The sequence below is a fragment of the Piliocolobus tephrosceles genome, chromosome 11 (genome assembly GCF_002776525.5).
Source record: "Piliocolobus tephrosceles isolate RC106 chromosome 11, ASM277652v3, whole genome shotgun sequence".
Lineage (NCBI taxonomy): Eukaryota > Metazoa > Chordata > Mammalia > Primates > Cercopithecidae > Piliocolobus > Piliocolobus tephrosceles.
The window spans coordinates 25,796,634-25,802,448 of NC_045444.1; positions in this window are offsets into that span (position 1 = coordinate 25,796,634).

Genomic DNA, 5,815 nt, shown 5'->3' on the forward strand with positions numbered 1-5,815 from the left:
CTATATTGGACATGCATACCTAAGTTTTGAACATCATGCCTAGAATGTCCCTGAATACATGAAAATACTATGTTCTTGAAAATGTTTCCTGAGCAATTGGAAATAGCCACACAGTTAACACACAGTTAATACATGCTAAACACACAGTTAACATGTATATGGCTCGTATAAGTAAAAAGAAAACCATGAAATGAGTTATTCCGGAAACCTGTACAGATCCAAACTATGTATTCAAAAAGTCCTAAAATTACTACTGGATACTTTTGTCGTGTGCTGTTTGAGCACACCACTGATACATTGGGGTTGATTTCAAGACAAGCAACTGCTGTGCTTGTCCATGAAAGGTGTTTCAATACTACCTTCAGGGACAGAGTTAGGATTTCAGAAGATCATTTAACTGATCCATGATTTTTACTTCTGTGATTTTAAATTGAAATACAGGTGCAAGAAAACCCAGGTCTGAAAACTCTATTAAGTTAAATATGTTATAAATAAATCTTAATATTAATAAAAAATCCATGGTGTATATGTGCCACATTTTCTTAATCCAGCACATGTATACATATGTAGCAAAGCTGCACGTTATGCACATGTACCCTAGAACTTAAAGTATAATAAAAAAAATAAAATAATAAAAAAAAGAAAAATAAATAAATAAAATAAAAAATAAAAAAAAATAAAAAATCCAAAAAGAATTAGAGATGTAAGATTCAGCCCATATAGATAGCACTCTTAAAAAAGAAAGATTTTGTTAATGATGAATTATGTATATTAATTATATTTACTTGAATGGGTTACTCAAAGCAAATAAAGTAATGGCCTTGTATTTAGAGGTCAATTGATGCCACTGGATTACTGAAGGAACCCTGTTCAATTATAAGGGGTCTAAAGCATGGAAATCTTCACCTCTTTGTACAAACAGATATGTAGGCTATGCATTTTTCAGAAATATTAAATCTGGTTTGGCGGATACTACTGTTATTTACTTTACATGGAACAATGTTCTTATGTTGGAATCTGCACGAGGAGATGAATCAAACTTGGCACATTCTGCCTCATGACGAGCTGGACATAGTAACAATTATGTCCCATCTCAGTCAAAACGTCTGTAATGGGAAACTGGTCCATCATAAATCTGGTCACATTAAAGTGATTTTTGTAAAGAAGAAATGACAAATATTTATCCAGGTCTTTTTACAATCTTCAAACTGTCATCTCTTTTTTGGATGTAGCCATCAAAGGAAAAAGAAGCCCTGTTACTGTCCATCCACATCATAATAACAGCACTGAAGTTTGCAGGATATTTAGCATCTTAGGTGTGGGCCTGCTTATCAATGTCCCTTTAGTATATGATTTAATGCATAGAGAGCTTTTAAAAATGCAACTAGTAATGCTAAATAAAATGATCACATATTTTAAGAAGAGAAATTAAGAAGAATATGTCTTAAATATATGTAGTAAGGTTTTCTAAGATTCAACAAAGCTTTTACTCACAGATTAATTTAAGCAAATCATTTAGCTTGGTATTTGTGAATACACAGTCATTTTATGAAAAAAATGCATTCTTGTTTACAAAGATGATAACTGAAATAAGAATGGAATAATCATTTTAATTGATTATTGAAAAATAATTAAGTCAAAAAGGAGGATATCACTTGGGCACTTTATTAATCATTCTTTTTTTGGATTTGGATGAGTTGTAAGCTGTTCAGTTGAGTTAACTCAATTAGGAGTGCTCTCAGACATCATAAATCTCTTCATTTTAAGTGCATCATTAATTTTATGACAAAATTAACCCAACACCATTAGAGCAACAGGCAAATCTTGATAGACTTTTTTTTTTTTCTCACACTGTTCTAGTTGATGTTTGATGGGGTCCACAAAAAATTTTAACAGTTCCCTAGGTTTTAGCCCTAAGCCTACTATAGTTGATGGGATCTTAGGATCAATGGTGACATTATCATTGCTATTCCTCTGTGGGGATAGTCAATGAATAACACAGCCTACTGTAATACATGAAACCTTTCCTGACTGCATGGAACCATCCTTGATGTGTTCACTCTAATAGGGGAAGATTGCTTTCAGGTTTCTGCTTGCAGTATTCTGATAACCTCGCATATTTAATTGTAATTGAGAGTCAAGTAACTTCTACAGGGTGTGCATTTTAATTAGTTATCAAATGAATAGGGAGGCTGTTTGCCTAGATTTTCTTCTTTGTACTAATTAATTGAGAGTCAAGGATCAGGATCCTGTCTTGTAGGGTCCATTGAAGACATTCATTTCTAATAGTTATATGTATCCACCTACAAGTAAAGGATTCAGAGTTCATTTTACTTTCTAATAGATGCCATTTATAGGAATGCATAGGCATAGTCCTATAATAATGATAAGACAAATATTTAAAACAATTTACGTTTTCTATTGAAATATTTAAGTTGAATAAAAGTTCATTATTTTCAAAATCTTTAGGCAGGCACAGGATAAATATTTAGGCAATGATTATATCTTAATTGAATTTTGACAAAAATTATGTTACTGGGAAGTGGTTCCAATCTGGACCCCAAGAGAGGGTTCTTGGATCTCATGGAAGAAAGAATTTGGGGCAAGTCCATAAAGGAAAGCGAGTTTATTAAGAAAGTAAAGGAATAAAAGAATGACTACTCCATAGGCAGAGCAGCAGCATGGGCCACTCAGTTGCTTAATCTTACTGTTACTTTTTGATTATATGCTAAACAAGGGATGGATTATTCATGAGTTTTCTGAGAAAGGAGTGGGCAATTCCTGGAACTGAGGGTTCCTCCCCTTTTTAGACCCTATAAGGGTAATTTCTTGACATTGTCATGGCATTCATAAACTCTCATGGTGCTGGTGGGAGTGTATTTTTGTTTGGTTTTGTTTTTGTTTTTTTCTGAGATGAAGTCTTGCTCTGCCGCTGAGGCTGGAGTGCAGTGGTACAATCTCAGCTCACTGAAACCTCTGCCTCTGAGGTTAGAGAAATTCTCCTGCCTTAGCCTCCAGAGGAGCTGGGATTACAGCCAGGCGCCACCATGCCGGGCTTTATTTTTGTATTTTTAGAAGAGAAGGGGTTTCACCGTTTTGGCTGGGCTGACCTCAAACTCACCTGCCTCGGCCTCCCAAAGTGCTGGGATTGCAGGTGTGAGCCACTGCACCGAGCTGGTGAGCGTGTTTTACAGCATGAGAATGCATTATAACTAGTGTATAACGAGCAGTGAGGTGAACCAGAGGTCACTCTCATCACTATCTTGGCTTTGGTGGGTTTTGGTTGACTTCTTTACTGCAACCTGTCTTTTCTTTCTTTTTTTTTTTTTATATACTTTAAGTTCTAGGGTACATGTGCATAACGTGCAGGTTTGTTACATATGTATACTTGTGCCATGCTGGTGTGCTGCACCCATTAACTCGTCAGCACCCATTAACTCATCATTTACATCAGGAATAACTCCCAATGCAATCCCTCCCACCTTCCCCCTCCCCATGATAGGCCCTGGTGTGTGATGTTCCCCTTCCTGAGTCCAAGTAATCTCATTGTTCAGTTCCCACCTATGAGTGAGAACATACAGTGTTTGGTTTTCTGCTCTTGTGATAGTTTGCTGAGAATGATGGTTTCCAGCTGCATCCATGTCCCTACAAAGGACACAAACTCATCCTTTTTTATGGCTGCATAGTATTCCATGGTGTATATGTGCCACATTTTCTTAATCCAGTCTGTCACTGATGGACATTTGGGTTGATTCCAAGTCTTTGCTATTGTGAATAGTGCCGCAATAAACATACGTGTGCATGTGTCTTTATAGCAGCATGATTTATAATCCTTTGGGTATATACCCAGTAATGGGATGGCTGGGTCATATGGTATTTCTAGTTCTAGATCCTTGAGGAATCACCATACTGTTTTCCATAATGGTTGAACTAGTTTACAATCCCACCAACAGTGTAAAAGTGTTCCTATTTCTCCACATCCTCTCCAGCACCTGTTGTTTCCTGACTTTTTAATGATTGCCATTCTAAATGGTGTGAGATGGTATCTCATTGTGGTTTTGATTTGCATTTCTCTGATGGCCAGTGATGATGCATTTTTTCATGTGTCTGTTGGCTGTATGCATGTCTTCTTTTGAGAAATGTCTGTTCATATCCTTTGCCCACTTTTTGATGGGGTTGTTTGTTTATTTCTTGTAAATTTGTTTGAGTTCTTTGTAGGTTCTGGATATTAGCCCTTTGTCAGATGAGTAGATTGCAAAAATTTTCTCCCATTCTGTAGGTTGCCTGTTCACTCTGATGTTGGTTTCTTTTGCTGTGCAGAAGCTCTTTAGTTTAATTAGATCCCATTTGTCACTTTTGGCTTTTGTTGCCACTGCTTTTGGTGTTTTAGACATGAAGTCCTTGCCCATTCCTATGCCCTGAATGGTACTACCTAGGTTTTCTTCTATGGTTTTTATGGTATTAGGTCTAATATTTAAGTCTCTAATCCATCTTGAATTAATTTTCATATAAGGAGTAAGGAAAGGATCCACTTTCAGCTTTCTACTTATGGCTAGCCAATTTTCCCAGCACCATTTATTGAATAGGGAATCCTTTCCCCATTTCCTGTTTTTCTCAGGTTTGTCAAAGATCAGATGGCTGTAGATGTGTGGTATTATTTCTGAGGACTCTGTTCTGTTCCATTGGTCTATATCATTTATTGAATAGGGAATCCTTTCCCCATTTCCTGTTTTTCTCAGGTTTGTCAAAGATCAGATGGCTGTAGATGTGTGGTAATATTTCTGAGGACTCTGTTCTGTTCCATTGGTCTATATCTCTGTTTTGGTACCAGTACCATGCTGTTTTGGTTACTGCGGCATTGTAGTATAGTTTGAAGTCAGGTAGTGTGATGCCTCCAGCTTTGTTCTTTTGACTTAGGATTGTCTTGGCAATGAGGGCTCTTTTTTGGTTCTGTATGAACTTTAAAGTAGTTTTTTTCCAATTCTGTGAAGAAACTCATTGGTAGCTTGGTGGGGATGGCATTGAATCTATAAATTACCTTGGGCAGTATGGCCATTTTCACGATATTGATTCTTCCTATCCATGAGCATGGTATGTTCTTCCATTTGTTTGTGTCCTCTTTTATTTCACTGAGCAGTGGTTTGTAGTTCTCCTTGAAGAGGTCCTTTACATCCCTTGTAAGTTGGATTCCTAGGTATTTTATTCTCTTTGAAGGAATTGTGAATGGAAGTTCATTCATGATTTGGCTCTCTGCTTGTTTGTTACTGGTGTATAAGAATGCTTGTGATTTTTGCACATTAATTTTTTATCCCGAGACTTTGCTGAAGTTGCTTATCAGCTTAAGGAGATTTTGGGCTGAGACGATGGGGTTTTCTAAATATACAATCATGTCATCTGCAAACAGGGACAATTTGACTTCTTCTTTTCCTAACTGGATACCCTTGATTTTTTTCTCTTGCCTGATTGCCCTAGCCAGAACTTCCAACACTATGTTGAATAGGAGTGGTGAGAGAGGGCATCCCTGTCTTGTGCCAGTTTTCAAAGGGAATTTTTCCAGTTTTTACCCATTCAGTATGATATTGGTTGTGGGTTTGTCATAAGTAGCTCTTATTGTTTAGAGATATGTTCCATCAATACCAAATTTATTGAGCGTTTTTTAGTATGAAAGGCTGTTGAATTTTGTCAAAGGCGTTTTCTGCATCTATTGAGATAATCATGTGGTTTTTATCTTTGGTTCTGTTTATATGCTGGATTACGTTGATTGATTTGCAAATGTTGAACCAGCCTTGCATCCCAGGGATGAAGCCCACTTGAT